Here is a 17762-nt window from a genome sequence, read left to right on the forward strand (position 1 = left end):
ACATGGTCCAACTATGGTCTTTGTGTAATGGTTATATTGCAGATGTGAAACACTAGACATCCTACAGGCCTGTGCACATCTTGTGTAGGTGTGACATCAATCTATCACATAAGATGTGTTGAACATCTTGAGTGTGTCACGACATGACAGCAGTCACCTGTACAGTATCCACATCAGCCCACAGATACAGTACATTCCCCTTGCTGGTGTCAGACATCAATGTCATCCTTGCTCCTCATGTGTGTGTGTGTGTGTGTGTGTCTCTGGTACACAGATGTCATGTGGGACATGGTGTACCGACGAGTTTGCCATGTCTGGCCATAGTTGCCAGGCAGCAGCAATATGGTTGCAGATGTGCAGGGTGTCATCCGTATACTCTTCAGTGACCTGTGTCACACATTCCATGTCATGGTTTAGTGTGTATACACCTCAGCGACGTGGGTCACATTCCACAGTATATATGTATTGTATCTAAACACAGTCATGGCTATGAACTGTGTCTGTAACTTACACTGTATAGCAATAGAGGCGCCTCATGATTCCCTGCAATGGCCATGCACATCAGCTAAATGTACAATATATCTGTAGAGCAGTCAGACAACACTGCATTGGGACACCATTACCTCACTGTATATTTGACAAGACACCATTGTGTTAAACATGTATGCATGTCATTTCACATGTCAGCAGACCACATGACATACTACATTTGATTGTCAAGGTCATACGCCACAAATCAGGCAGGTGTACTGTTAACCTGTGTTGGTCTACACGGTGTAACACAGGGATGTATGCTAACTACTACTATGATTGTGTAATTTGCATGCCTTTTGCTATGACACATGCATGCTGTTGTGTGCAACCCAGGGATGTATGATAACTATCACTATTATTGTCTTTGCTGCATGCCATCTGCCATATCACATGCATGTTGCATGCCTTCTGCCATATCACATGCATGTTGGGTGCCATAGCATGTGTGTGTGTGTGTGTGTGTGTGTGTGTGTGTGTGTGTGTGTGTGTGTGTGTGTGTGTGTGTGTGTGTGTGTGTGTGTGTGCATGTCTAGTGTATAGATTGTAATGTACAGTTCTTGTCTGCCCCTCTCAGGTGATGTAGATGCGTTCCCCTCCTGTAGTCCATCTGATGTTAGTGTCCCCACAGACTCTAGCAGTGATGATGAATGTATGATTGAGGCACAGGCAAGGTTGTCAGGGGCTGAATCTGTGCCATTGGCTGCCATTCCACCTATATCCCCCTCATCCATGCACAAAGAGCTCATGCCTACACACACCACCTCACCAGTGGCCATAGAGGAAGGACAGTTGGCGTGTGGTAGCTTGGAACAGGAAAGTGCGGGGACTATGGAAGATGTGCCTGCACACCATGGTGTCAGCCAACTGACTGGTGATGCCCCACACAGGCACGTGGCCAGTGCTGCTCATAGGAGGACCGCTGGCCAACATAGGTAGGTTCATAGGTTCATAGGTAGGTACTAGCCTATCAGCCCTGGGGCCTATACAAGCCCAGCCAAAAAGGTACCCTGGCTTTTGCCACCCAAGAAAATAATTTTCCTGTGCTACTGTCGAGCAGAGCCACAGAGGTGATCCCCGGGGAGAATTTGTTATTTCCCATCCAATCATCAAGATTTTTCTTGAAGAGTGCTAATGAGGAGCTTTGCCTGATATAGATAGATAGGTAGTTTATTCCAGAGTATGGGAAGTCCCTGGGACAGGAATCTATCCCTCTGGCATGTTCTGTTTATTGTGGTGACAAGGTTTAGGTCCCTAGAGCGTGTAGCTCGGAAGGATTGGGATTTCTTTAAGTGGAGCATGTCCAGCAGCTCTGGGTTTGACATAGCTTTGTATGTTAGGCAGAGATCATCTCTGAGTAGGCGATATGCGACGGAGTAAAGCTGGAGTTTTTTGAGACAGTCTGCGTAGGGCATCTGTTTGAGGCTGGTAATCCTCTTTGTGAGGTATTTCTGCGGCCTTTCCAGTTGTTGTAGATGTCTTGTGAGGTACATACCAAAAGGGGCGTTGTACTCTATAATGGGTCTAATGAGTGATGTGTAGAGGGGAACACTGACCTCTTTTTTCTGGATGAGAAACCTTTTGTGATGAGGTGTGCCATGTAGAAGGATTTCAGGACTACTGTGGTGATGTGATTATCAAAGGCGAGACTACTGTCCACCTGTGTCCCAAGGTCTCTTATCACACTTTCAGTGTTAAGTATACTACTGCCTATGTTGTAATTCATGGGTACAGATTTTTTTACCAAAGGGGATGACAATGCACTTTTTGGCATTGAGCTTGAGGCCATGGCTTTGACACCAGGCATCTGTCTAGTGAGGCCCTTTTGTAGGATGTCCACATCGTTAGGAGTTTTGATTATGGCTCCTAGTTTGCAGTCATCTGTGACCCTCATTAGCTAAAAACCTTCTGTGTTAGCCTTTACTTCAGAGAAGTAGATACCAAACAGGAGAGGACCCAGGACTGAACCCTGTGGTACTTCACTTGTCACTGGTCTGAAGTCGGATTTGGTATCTGCTACTTTCACAGTGTGGGTTCTGTCACTGAGCCAGTTGATAACCCATCTTGTGACATAGGGATTTATACCTAGTTTAGTGAGTTTATCTATAATTCCAGAGTAAGGGATGGTGTTGAAAGCCTTGGCAAGATCTAGATAGGCTGTGTGAACCACCTTACCCTTGTCTACAGCTTTGGTGACTGCTTCAAAGAAGTCTATCAGGTTTAGGAGACATGATCTTCCTTTAACAAACCCAAACTGGAGATTACCAATGTCTTTGTTTATAAGTTCCATGATGATACATTCCATGGCCTTGTAGACCAGGCTCGTCAGGCTAATGGGGTGGTAGTTCCCGGGGTGTTGAAAGCCTTGGCAATATCTAGATAGGCTGTGTGAACTACCTTACCCTTGCTACAGCTTTGGTGACTGCTTCAAAGAAGTCTATCAGGTTTAGGAGACATGATCTGCCTTTTACAAACCCAAACTGGAGATTACCAATGTCTTTGTTTATAAGTTCCATGATGATACATTCCATGGCCTTGCAGACCAGGCTCATCAGGCTAATGGGGCAGTAGTTCCTGGGGTCTGTGGTGGCTCCCACTTGTGGGAATGGGATAACCGTCAATGTGCGCAATTCAGCAGGCACATAGCCTGAGATGAGGCTATGATTGAACATGGTACTTAGGTGGGGTGCCAGTTCGTTCTGTAGTTCATGTAGAATGCAGCCTGGGATTTTGTCTGGTCCCATGGATGCAGTGTTCTTGGCTTTTGAGAGTGTGATTTTTACCTGTGCAGCCGTGATTAGAGGAACTTTGCTTTCTTCCGGTATAGAGATAGGCTCTTTAGTGGGTGAGAGGGGGGTAAAGTCAGCACTAAACCTATCTGCCAGGATGTTGGCAATATCAGTTGGGTCTGTATATTTAGTGCCATTGTGCTATAACTCAGAGCAGATCTGAGTACTGCCATTGAGATTCTTGGCATAGCTATAGAATGCTTTGTGGTTGTCTTTAGAATCAGTGGCAATTTTCTTTTCATAACTAGCTTTGGAGGATTTTATCAGGTATCACAGCATCTTACTGAGGCTGACCAGAGAGCACCACCACTCATGATTTTACTGTCTTTTGCAACTGTTTCTTCCTTCTGTTGTATAGTTTGTTTATGGCAGGGTACCACCAGATTGGCTTCCTTTTTTTGGAGGATAGCGTCTTGGTTCTGTTTGGGATAGCATGATCCATGCACTCATGTAAGTGCTTATAAAGTGCAATTGTGTAGGATTCAGTAGTCGTAACTGTGTTGTCCATCTGCATGGGTGTCATGAAGTTCACCACGTCTGTCTTAAGAAGCATGAAGTTGGCTTTGGAGAAAATTTTTACCATGGTTTCCTTAATGGGGGGGGGGTGCAGGATGTGGATATCTAGGGTAATTAGCTTATGGTCGGATCGGACCAATGAGGTTTTGACTTCAGGTGTAGAACACCAGTCACTCATGTTGGTAATGACTAGTTCTAGGATATTGTTGCCCCTGGTGGGGGTGTGGATAAGTTGATCCAGGGCATTGGACTTTATGAATTCCAGAAAGCGTTGAGCGAAGGAGTTGGTACATGAGTAGTTTTCCCAGTTAATGGTGGGGTAGTTGAAATCACCCATTATTAGGGTGTTTGGTTGAACCCTAATATTTCCAGTACATCAAGAAAAGAGGAGTGGGAATCCCGGGGCATGGTGGGTGATCTGTAGCAAGCTACAATTTGGATTGCAGTTTTGCCCAGAATTAGTTGCACTTGGATAACCTCAGCTACATTATGCTGAGCAACTAGCCTGGAGGTGTGGATATCCTTAATTAATATGGACACACCTCTGCCTTTGGTGTTCCGGTCCATGTTAGGTGGCCGAAAAGTGTGGTATGAGTTATAGCCTTGTAGTGCAGGGGTGCTCTCTGGAGCCTTTAACCAGGTCTCAGTCACTGCACAGATATCAATGTTCTCCATTTTAAGGAGTGCCTCGAGTGAGTGCATTATGATATTTAGACTTCTAGCATTGAGTAGCATCACCCTCAGTTTTTGCCTGACTGTTCCTGTTATGGTGTTGAATTTGTCATTTGAACCTTACCTAAAAAACACTATAGGGGTGGCAAGAACCTTAGCCAGTATCCGGAATCCCAGGGGTGACAGGTGCAGGCCATCTCTGGCAAAGCATCGTGGTCTGTTGACCATGTCATCCCAGGCAGACAGATACTGGATCCCTTAAGAATGACACCAGAAGCTTAACCAATTGTTGAAGTCAATCATTTTGTCCTTGTACTGCGGCATCATTCTGGCTGATGGCAGAATGCTACTCGGGGCTAGGGTCATACCTGCCTGGGTACAAGATTGGAGAGCTCTTCCATGTCTCTTTTCCTGCAGTCCAGGGAGGTGCCCCTCAGGTCATTCACACCAACATGGACAATGACAGAGTCATATTTGTACTTATTGTGGAGTGAACTGAGTGAGTGGGTTATGTGGCGGATCCGGGCACCTGACAGGCAGCTGACAGTAACCTTCTCATTGTTTAGCCTGGTGAGTGGGACATCAGTGTGCCTGACTATAGAGTCACCTATGACTAGTGTGTTGGGAACGTTGTTTTGCCTTATTGGCTGTGGTTGAGTGGCACACTGAGTCTGTGGGCTATGTGTCATTTGGATTGTGTTGGGGGATGGATGTTGCTTGCGTTTCTGCTTTGCAGGTGTCTTTTGCTTAGACAGATTATTATTGAGAGCCTCTGCGAATGTTTTTGTGTTACTATGTGTGAATTTTGGTGGTGTAGATTTAGTGAGACTATGTGATGAGTGTGGTGTGGTGCAAGTGTTTACCTGCTCCTCTTGACTGTCAAGTTCAGTCTTGATTGGAGAGCTTTAACTCCAGTTTGGCTAGAAAAGTGCATCTCTCACAGGTTGTAATGTTGGGTGGTAGGAGGAGAGGGTTGTTCGTGTACATGAGGCAATTTCTACATTCCCCAAGATGCCCAGCTTCATCAGATAGACAGGAGAGAACACTTGGGAGCTGACCCTTGGACATGCCTGAATAAAAAACTATTTTCCTCTAGATAAGTCAGGAAAGTGAGTACAAGAGCTGTTTTTCTCTAAGCAAGTGAGGAAAGTAAGTACCAAACTATTTTCCTCTAGGTAATGAGGAAGGTTGAGTGCTGTAGTAATTAATAGGTTATTTAGTGCTTACAAGTTCAAAACAAGTGCTGATCACGAATAAGCAAATTCAAGTGCTAAAACTAAGAATCTGTATCTGGACTAAACTTATTACAGGAAAGGGGGAAAACAAGTGCAAATGCAGGATTTTAAATCAGAAAGTTGAGAGAGATGGAAAAACTGCCCAAATGGCCAATAACTACAATTTCTGGGCCAAAACCACTCCTTATGTGGTAGATAGGTTACCTAGTGCTTACCACTCCCACTGATAAGCTAGAAGGCTTCCCACCAACACAGAAAGCTTGGGGGGGGGCTCAGAAGCTTACATACAGTCTTGGATACAGCAAATCTGAATCTGGACTGCACTAGTTACAGGAAAGGTATTTATATATATATATATATATATATATATATATATATATATATATATATATATATATATATATATGTACAGAAAAGCAGCTAAAACAGCAGTACAAACAATTCAAATGCAGTGCAAGCTAGCATCATGCCCCTGTAAGACAGAGCACAGCAGCTGGTGTCACCAGATGCATGTTTCAGGCTGTAATGGAGGTACAGGCACATGCTGGATGGCACAACAGAGAAGATCAGAGGCTTTATAAGGCTGCTGTCCGTTCTTTAAACAACAGCATCGAGGCAATGGTAAATGTTCAACAGCAGATTGCTGAAGCTTTGGATAGACGATTAGGTGACATGGTTGGAGTCCTTGACCATGGCATGACATTCCATGAGTGTGAGCTGCCTGTGTTGGAACATCTGGTAGGAGTGAAGCATCGGGCATGTGGACATAGGCCTGCTACATCACCTGTTTCAGGTCTACGTGAACAAGCTACCTCACATGCCCACTTCCATAGTAGTGGGAGCAGCAGCAGTGCAGCTGGTGCTGTGTTGTCCACACCACTATACTACAGGCCACATGTACATGGCCTAGATGGTCCCAACAGGGACACGGTTCCAGTGGACATGTGTCATCAGACAGTACCCAATCTGCACCTCTGCCTGTGCAACCTCTGGCAGGCACAGGTCACGTGGCTGTGGCCGGACACCGTGAACTGTAAAACCTGGCCTGTACAGTCCACAGCTGTCAATAATACCCCTGTGTAGGCCAGACACATGCCAGAATTGTGTGCATACATACATGCACACACCGGAAACATATGTAGGGCACTACAACACACACATGCATAACATCCACACATGCCCAATTAGATCAAAGGCCCTAACCCACACACATGATGTCAACCAATGGTGCAGCCTAGGCCTCTGGCAAACATTATCACCCTGTGCATATGATGATGCCTGTGCCGCATCTCTGTTATCCACACCATCGGTACAGGGACATGCTAATATGATCTGATGCACAGGATGAACAGACTAGGAAGATAAGTGTAGATTACAACTGTTGTGTACTGTTGACAGGCAGCAGACATTCCATGTAGTACAGGTGTACAATGCATTTCGTACTGTTAACAGTATGTGTGCTGGTGGTCCGAGGGCATGGTGGTGTCTGAGGTTTACATCCTAGAATGCAGCATTTGACACTGTGTCCTGCACCTGACTCATCTGTGATGCCTTTTGTGGGAGTACCGATCAGTACATGTGAGTGGCCTCTATGTAAGTGGGGACACCACCACCTGGAGCAGTCCGTACCTGTGTTATTGCCCACATGTCTGGTTCTGAGGTATATGGTGGTAGTGCTATTGTGCACTACAGAGTCTTCAACCAGGTGTTCCTCACTGCACAGATGTCAGTACTCCCCATTGTTGGATCTACAGTGAGCAGCTGCGATTATGGACACTACACATCTAGCTCTGGTTAGCATAAGCATACAATGCAGTTGTCCTCTAGATGTCAGGGTGTTATCCTGTGTTTAGGACATTTGCCTTGGAATGGCACTATATGGGCATATGTGAATTAGGTATTATCCCCACTCCCTTGAATCATGGATGCATGTGATATGTGACAAAGACCTCTCTACTTTCAGTCATGGCATCCCAGAATAACAAACACTGGACAACCTCATAATTACAGCAGGACATTGGCTCATTGTGTTGGTCATGCAGTTGCCACTCCTAGCAAGGCTCATTGTGTTGGTCAAGCAGTTGCCTCTCCTAGCAAGACATCACTGCGAGTGGTAGTATTGTGCTTGGTATAGAATGGTACATCTAAGGTGACGGAGAGCAGCAGACGTTATGTATAAGACCAGTATCAGATATATGTAGAGCAGCGTTCCTGCTAACAATGACAACTACTAACACCAGAGTCCATTACAATGTGTTCTTTACGTCTAACTGTAATAGCATGGCCACTGTGGCCTTTCATGATTAGAATCAGAGTGCAACCCAGACAGCCCTGTGCTACTAAGTATATGAGCATGCCCAGAATAACCTTGTGTAGATGGACACATAGTGCATTCCCAACAGCCCTGTGCTACTAAGTGTGTGAGCATGCCCAGTGACACCTTGTGTCAGTTATGTGCCTCTATGTGTATGGGCATGGCCATTGTAACCCTGTATAGTGATAGTAGTCGTCCATTCCATAGATGGGCATACTCCAGCTCAGGATGGATTCCTACTTTAAACACACAGGTTTACAGGTATGTACATCTTAACTGCCAGCATCCCTGTTGATGTACACATTCCTAGAAAGTCATAATAACAGCCTTGAAATGTGTAGTCTGTGTGGCACGACTCATAACTATGCAGTATTGTAATAGTGATCTGTAGATAGGCAGGTGTTCTGTTCCCACCACTGGCATGTGTGTGTGTGTGTTTGTCTTCATCTGCCTGAGGACTGAATAATGCTTTTGGACTACTCACACTCCATACAATTCCTATACCCACCTTTGGCAAGGCTGATGATGTCACCCACCTAGAAATACACCTCTGGGAGTGCTGTGACCCAGTAATCTCAGTAGTGCATTCTGTAACTGAATAATTCTGTAGTGTGATAAAGTAGTAAGGTCGGTGTTCTACTGCCAGACTTGCCAAGTGTGTGTGTGTGTGTGTGTGTGTGTGTGTGTGTGTGTGTGTGTGTGTGTGTGTGTGTGCATGTGTGTGTGTATGTGTGTGTGTGTCCGTCTGCCTGATGACTGAATAATTCTTTTAGACTGCTCACACTCCATACAATTCCTATACCCACCTTTGGCAAGGCTGATGATGTAACCCCCCTACAAATACACCTCTGGGAGTGCTGTGACCCAGTAATCTCGGTAGTGCATTCTGTAACTGCTTAATGCTGTTGTGTGATAAAGTAGTTAGGTCGATGTTCTACTCCCAGACTTGCCAAGTGTGTGTGTTTGTTGTGTTTGTCCCCATCTGCCTGAGGACTGAATAATGCTTTTAGACTTCTCACACTCCATACCATTCCTATACCCACTTTTGGCAAGGCTGATGATGTCACCCACCTAGAAATGCACCTCTGGGAGCACTGTAACCCACTAATCTGGGTATCGCATTCTGTAACTGCGTAATGCTGCAGTGTGCTAAAGTAGTTAGGTCAGTGTTCTAATCCCAGACATGCCACGTGTGTGTGTGTGTGTCTGCCTGCGTGAGACAAGTACAGTGCTTTGTAGAGTACGCACTCTCTGTACAAATCACATGACCACCTTTGTTATTCCTGCTGTTGTCACCCACCTAGGTATACACCTGTAGGTGTGCTGTAACCCAGTATTCGCCAAAGCGTGTGCCCTAAAAGCATATTGCTGCAGTGTGATATGGTAGGTAGGGGTTTGTATACAGGACATGGCAAGTGTGTGTTTGTCTCTCAGAACCTGTGCAGAGGTGGCTGTGAGTGTCTTTCCATTGGACATGTTGGGGAGTGGATTTTGTAGTTTTCCTATATGGTGTCCATCTTATGACACATTGGCCACCTCACAAGGAGTACAGCTGTCAGTCAGCCATGGGACTGTGTTGGCAAGCCATACCCCTACATCTGGCAAAAGGCCTAGTGAACAAAGTATGCAACTCTACTAGTACCCGGTATATGTCCTGTACCCATGTGCCATGCACAAACACACTTGCCTAGGATATCCCAGTATGTTGCTAGTATCATGCACATTGATGACAAATAGTAGGCATGGTGTGAATGCAGTGGCATGCAGTGGACATGGCAGCCTGTGCAGTGGTACAATAGGTACATATATGCAGACATTGTGCCTTCACTATGTTCCCCACTGGATGCCTGCAACATATGTGGTGCCATCAAATGTGATCCACAGAGGCCATACAATGCCATACACATGTGCCCTGTATGGACCAATGCTACTGACACCAGGGAATACCTGTATCATACTATCAATGCAGGTGCAGGGTCGACCTGCTCACTATAAGCAGGTTTCACCACACCAGGCCAGTATTGGCATATCGGACTACACAACATGTGCCTGCCAAATCAGGTACACCTGTACATGTCACTGTACAGTATTGTGGGACATGCACATCCCAGGCAATGTCCATGTGAAGGACTATCAAACACAGCCATGGCATGCATTGCAAAGCTATGGCCATACACATTGGTAACTAGGATGTCAGGGCAGATCATGCAGTACCCATCTGTGTGGGATATTGCAGACACTACACCCCTGCACTGCACACCATTGCCGGGTGACACGATGCCAAGGATTACCCCTCACCCAGCCTTGTACAGCCATCTTGCACAGCCAACCACTACACACCTATGAACCAATGCATACATGCATGTCAGTCCTGGCACCTTGTGTCTGCGTGTGGGTTATGATGCTCCCAACCACAGTCATTCCCAGTATAACCCTCGTTGGCATACCAACAGATGTCAAACACTTTCACATGCCCTAGCCCATAGAACCTCCAGACATCCCCTGTGGGTGCATGTAATCCTGTGCATTACTGTAGTGTTTCAAACTAAGTAGTTAGATTGTGTATTTGTGGCCCTAGCAAAGAGTGTCAATGCGTGTCCATTAGATTGTGTAGTTGTGGTGACAATGGCATCCATTCACGTGGACAGCCATGTGTGCCACACCTAATGTATGTCTACTATATCTCTGTTGCAGATGTCACTCACCTACACACATATATGTTCTTACAGCACAGCAACATGTTGCCTTTGTGGCACATGTAATAACGTCATGCACATGTAATAGTAATGACTAGTCAGTCAGGGGTTTGACCCCTGTACTGTTAGGCGTGTGGCAGACGATGCTTAGGGTTGTCTCCAAGCCCTTCTTTGGTGTACTTTGCCTGTCCCACCCACACACTCTCTGGTGGATGTGAAGGTGTACACCTGCTCAGCAGCAGCATGTGTATTGTAAGTGATGGACATGATCAGGTGATGGCCTCTTCACCTATCATGGTCCTTCTCTATCTGATTGTATGTGGAACAGCTGTGATGGTGTTCCCATAGCCATTCACATGATAAACACAGTGCACTATCTAGGGAAAACATGTTGGTATTTGGCCATGACATTCGCTGTGAGTGGTACCTGGATGTGGTGTTCTGACATGGCATCACAGATGATATCTGGATGCACCTCAAACATTGTACACAGTGGGAAATAGCCTAAAGACGGGAGGGTGATGTGCCACACATGACTACAGCATGTAAGTGTAGCTATGCTGCATTGAGCCTACTGCCTGCTTAACATGTGTGTGGTAATGGCTATTCTGCATGATTTAATACAGACATGACAGTACTCTGCTCATGAGGGACCCCCATCTGTAGGGCCATCTGCGAACTGGTCAGTGTGTGCAACCATTTGTTTCCTGTGTTACGCACTGAACACACATCTGTGCATAGCAGGAGCATAGTGTGAGGATTGCAGACAGTACATGATGATAGGGATGTGGTACTGCCATTGCATCCCTGACTGGACATGTGTCACATGAAACAGTGGTATGATAGACACTGTCTGTGGTTCCTAGTGACAAGCCAATTATGGGCAACTGTTCATAGCTGCAGTCACACATTACTACACATTGTACATATGGTATGCAGTATATATATGCATGTGCTGTACTCCCTCTGCAAATGTATGCCATCTGTTGTGTTGGGTTGATGGTGATATCTATGCATACTGTTGTAGGTAATCCTGTATGCTGGTGTCTATCACTAAGCCATATGTGTGTTTAAACTGCAACACCGTAGGCTGAATGGGTTGGGAGGTCCTGGCAGAACCTCCTGTCCCACTTCAGCTGACCATGGCACCGGGCACTAGCACATCTGGGTTCCAGCCTTGGACATCAACCTCTGTTGGCTCTGCACCACCTTCTGGTGGTACCACTACTGAGGATGGAGCATGTCACCCCTGGGAGCAGGACCAGACAGGTACATGTCTGCTGTCGTGCGGTCCCGGACGTGTTGCGTTGGGGGCTCACTAAGGGTTTCTGAAGCCAGATATGCAAGCTCAAGGGTGGAGTGTCACATTTACAGGGTGATGCTGCCCCTCCTGGACAGCCCCCAACACTGCCTCATTTGCAGCTGTTTAGGCGCAGTGGCGGCTGCCCATGGCTGGGGACCTCTGTCCCACTGTTCCCATGAGCTTGTGAATGCTGAACACCCATCCCCATCTGGGGTGTATCCCCCCCCCACATGTGTCATATACCAACCCTGTATGATGTCTTGTCTGTGATCCTACCCTACCTATCCTCCACGGCCATACCTACACTCCTTCCCCTACATCCGACCCTCACCTACGGAAACATAAAGCCAATCAGCTCCTAGGTCAACATCTGCCCTATACATAGCTGTCCATTTCACACACATGCCCACTGGATACATGTAACCCTTGTAATATGCATCACAACATACTCCTGTTATCCTCACCCCTGTCTCTCAGGCGCACAATCGTGGTATGCACATCACTTCTAAATGGTTCAGGTACACGTGATGAGGATGACCCCATTGTGGACACAACACTACCGGTCCCTCTATGGGTACCCCATTTACCTTTATCATGATGATGATGTTGCACACAGCACCTTGCAAGAGTACTGTTCACACATAATGATTGGACAGGTACTGTTGTGTTAATGTACATTACATGCACAGAGTGATGTATACGGCCAATGTAAAACTATTTGCATGTATGAATGACACATGTCTGCCTGAGGGAGTCTTGAGATCACATAGAACAGCACCACTACATAATACAGGCATCGCTGGTGTTTCCCATTTCATTCATTTGTAAAGCATTGTTGCCACATGGTATGTTCCTGATATATCTCTATATATGTATGTACCTATATGCTGGACATAAACACTCACATATACATCTACATGATGGGATACATTCCTATACTGTTGAATGACTGCGCTGTATGATATGTTTGTGGTACTGTCCATTGTCTGTATATCTGCCATGGCGTATTGGTAAATCACATTAGTTGTGTGTGCAGGGTCCTGGTTCCGAGCCTTGCCGAGGACATTTATTTGGTTGCAGGGCAGAACAAGGTCATTGGATACGGAGGGAGTAAGGCACATTAAAGCAGTTGGGAGCGGGTGTGTGTGGGTTTGCATGGTGTTAAGCACCGCTGACCTCTGGTTACAGCTTTTTATACTCAGTTAGCCTCTACATTGCTTTACCAGTGCAATACTCGCATACTGGTAGCCAAACAGGCTTACACCCGCTCGCTCATGCACGTGCAAATGCACTGACATTGGTGCTTGCATCTGACATTCACACCTCTGGGTGGGAGCGAGGACCACAATTTTACCTTGTGATGCCTATTACATCGGATTACATGCCTACTATATCGGGAATGGCTGCCCATTAGGCGATGGCATGACTGTCGACTGTACGGAATCGGCGGCCTGCCCAGTGATTTAATCATATTATTTGTGTGTTCCTCATACAATCTGCTCCCATCTGACTGATACATGGGAACCGAGACTCTTCAATACAGACAAGTAACTGGGTTTTGGGAGCCACATCTGTCAGCCGAGTCATGCTACCACATACCTATTATAGGTTTGCCACCTTTTCAAATGGCCAAGGTTGGACTTTAGGGTTACCACCTGTCCCACTTTATGAGGGACAGTCCCTCTTTAAGCAGTTGTGTCCTGCAAAAATAATCCAGACATAGCATATGTCCTGAGATTACAGGACAAAATTATATCCTAAGTTTCTTTAATAGTTGCATAAAACAGTTATTTTATATATGAAACTTCTATATGTTATGTGAAGTAGCATAAGCAATTCAAATGTTACTAGAATAAGCTTTTATTTGTGCAAAAAAGTAAAGTTCTGTACTATGCATGGCTGTAGGTATGTTTTGTCTTGGAAAATCTGACATTTCTGCAGAACATGTCCCACATTGGGCATTTGAAACGGTGGCAACCCTATAGGACCTTTATGTAGAGATGTTAGATTTTGTAGGGCAAAACATACCCACAGCCAGTACAAAGGAGAGTACTTTACTGTTTTGCCTAAATAAAAGGTTATTCTTGTACTATTATAGTTGCTTATACTGTTTCGTATAACATTTAGGTGTTTCAGATACAAAAGAATTGTTTTATGCAACTACTACAGACAATATAGAAAATCTTTGTCCTAAATCACAAGACATTTGCCATGATTACAATTATTTTGCAGGACACAACTGGCCAAAGGGGAGAGTCCCTCACAAAGGTGGACAGGTGGTAACCCCAACCCTATTATTCTATCATCTTTCTAAGGTAGTCGGTGAAATATGTGCTTTCTGTCACTAGCAGACCTCTCATACGAATGAGGAAGAATGAACATTGAATCAGGGACACTGCATAACAACCTCAGGGACACATTTAGAAATTTGGTGCTATTAACTTGACACATTGACAGACCCAGAGCATATGTATTCATACACATTGTCTGAGGTACATGCTGTTTATGACTCTTACATGTTGTCATTATTCATTATGTGCATTCTGCCACCTTTCCTCCTAATATCACTAGTTCTAGGAGGGTATAAATGGGACAGAGTTAGATTCTGAGTCATAATCATGGACGTCCCTGGTAATTGGGGACAGTTCAATAGTATGATCCCTATGTGTTCCCCCAATGGTTTACGGACTATCCAGTGGATGTGCTCTTAAGGTTTGGGAGGTATGGGTGTCTACTATGCCCACATCGGAATATTACTTACATCCACGGGGCAGTCCTAATATGGCTCTGCCAGCCAACACCTGCAGGTCTAGACCCATAATCGCATAAGCATAGTTCCCTACCTGCCACTCCTCTACAGCACTCATCCTTACTGTGGACACAGATGGGGTATAAACACACCCCTACACACTGCCAACTCTCCCCGTGTCAGGACACATGTCATACATTGTGTCAACCCATGTGTTATCAGGCTTGCACAACCTACTGATCCGTGTACATCTACAGCCTGGTCGAATCAATCATTACAGGGCTTGGCTCCAATCACTAAATTTTTGGTGTCCCGCAAGCGACATCACTGTCCATGTTTCAAGCGTAGACCTTGCAGATCTCTCCCACTGGTAGTTCCCTGCCAGTGGTCTGGGAAGCAGTGGTGTAGTTACCTTTATTGCATGTCTGTATGTCTCAACGGCCTAGCTGGGGGAGTGGGGGATAGACGTTTGTTTATTGGACCTCCCACCAACATATGCCCGGACTGAATATATGTTACCCGTAACTGCTGTATCATATCCTAGGTATATACATGTGTATATTTACTGTAACATAAATATATGTATATATATATATATATATATATATATATATATATATATATATATATATATATATATATGTATATTTACATTAATATATACAGATATATCTACATATGTATGCATACATGTATATTCATATCTTGCTGTATATATATATATATATATATATATATATATATATATATATATATATATATATATATATATATATATATATATATATATATATATATATATGATTTAACGACATATGGGTCTATGGTTGTCTGCATTTCGCTGTATGTATAAATTCATACTACGGCAAGGGAGAAGCATATCTCTATCTCGCTATGGGTACATATACACACACATAGCTCTACTTATATACATCTACATCTGGTTATTCCGTTCCATGCCATATAGATTACACTTTGCTTTAGTGGGTCTCGCAGTGTGTGTGGCTGCTCATTGGGCGATGCCTCTGCCCAGGGAACACATTCACTTGCATCCCTAGGGCTGTCCATATGGGCCAACATCAGCCAACACCTGCACACCTAGACCCATAAGTAGCTACCCATAGTTCCCCCACCTGTGCCTTCCCGACAGCATCCATCCTTACCCTGGGACCTGGCCGGTTCTGGACATACTACTGCACACTGCCCACTCTCCACTTCATGGGACCCATTTCATACAATTGTCTCAGCCCAAGTGTAATCTGGGTTACCCACCATTGTATTCCAAGTCTGTATACAGCGTGGACAAACTGGATGGAATATCGCATTTTTATGGTTTGGCCAATTTGTGGGGTGTTCCATGATTAGAATCCACGGGTTTACTGTGTCCCCCCTTGGGTGTATCCTGCCTGTGGTCTGGGGAGCAGTGGACACTTTACATTGCTTGCGTGTATAGTTCCCGTGTCTGGCTGTAACGGGGCGGGTGGAAGAGCATGCTGCATGTGTCATGTGTCTTGCCTAGGCTCCTCACTTCCATTACCACAGTCTGTGAACAAATGTCATTCCTGTGTGCTTTTTCCTATCATAGCTGTATATCTCTATATATCTACACACACACACACACACACACACACACACACACACACACACACATATATATATATATATATATATATATATATATATCTATATATATATTTGTATTTATATATGTACATATATGTGTGTGTATCTATACATATATATATATATATATATATATATATATATATATATATATATATGTATGTCTGCAACTATATATATATATATATATATATATATATATATATATATATATATATATATATATATATATATATATATATAATTTGTGTGTCTGTAAACCAATACATTCCCAGCGCATATGCACTTACACATGCGTAATAGTGTTTATATATGCTTCACCAGCATTCTAGTGCCTTATTCATTATGACACCGGCACTTCACTCCAGTTATCTTGTAATCGGTATTTAGCATGTTATAAAGCAGATAGATGTCGCAATATGTTCATGTACAGATTACCGATGGTAGTTGGAATGTGACCTCCCATACATTTAATCCACGGATATTGTTGAAGTGAGTGACCAAAGGAATACGTTTTGTTATTATTGGGCTGACCCACATGGGACATGCAAGTGTTTATGGCAGGATTAGACTCTAGACTTTATTACATCTTTACTCCCGTTAACATGTCACTACAATTCATTAATATGTATGACTATGCGGTATCACGCACATTCAATATGGGACCCTAGTTATGTATGTGTTCAGCATATTTCTTTTACGATTAGACTGGTTAAATACTTGTTACCATACCAGGCAGATCACAGGAAGAATTCCATGTGTGGGGAAGCCCTCACATTGGATTATCATCAGCACAGCACTGACTTTTGACACTGTACACGCCTCTGTGTTCTAGCAGTTTCGTCCTGTCCCTCTTCTGCACAGCCTATTATTCCATCTACTGTCGATGCTTGTATGTGCAGATTCCTATTATTTATGTCAACAAATTGAATGCATGTGTTACAGAGAATGTACTTCTACATATTGTTGTCTGCATGTGTGTATGCATATATACGTATTACGAACTAGCTGAGCTCCAAGGAGGTGGTCCAATTAGAACCGAGCCATCCAACCCTGGCACGCCTGGATCCATAATTTTATACCCATAGTTTCTCCACCCCACCTGTGTTGAATTTACACACGTGACTTCCATTATCCACTTGTTATCGCAGCCATGACACACCTTTACACATTGCCCTCTCCAGAGCGTTTGGGGCCCTACACATATTTTGTCTCACCTCGCGTATTCACAGGCTCTCCCGCCATATAATATTTGCACTTACGTGCCTTTCCTGGGCTTATGGATTACAGCCATTTGCGCTTTACAATTTTTGATGGTCCCAGCAAGGACTACT

The sequence above is a fragment of the Protopterus annectens genome, chromosome 11.part0 (genome assembly GCF_019279795.1).
Source record: "Protopterus annectens isolate FY-2018-M chromosome 11.part0, PAN1.0, whole genome shotgun sequence".
Lineage (NCBI taxonomy): Eukaryota > Metazoa > Chordata > Ceratodontiformes > Protopteridae > Protopterus > Protopterus annectens.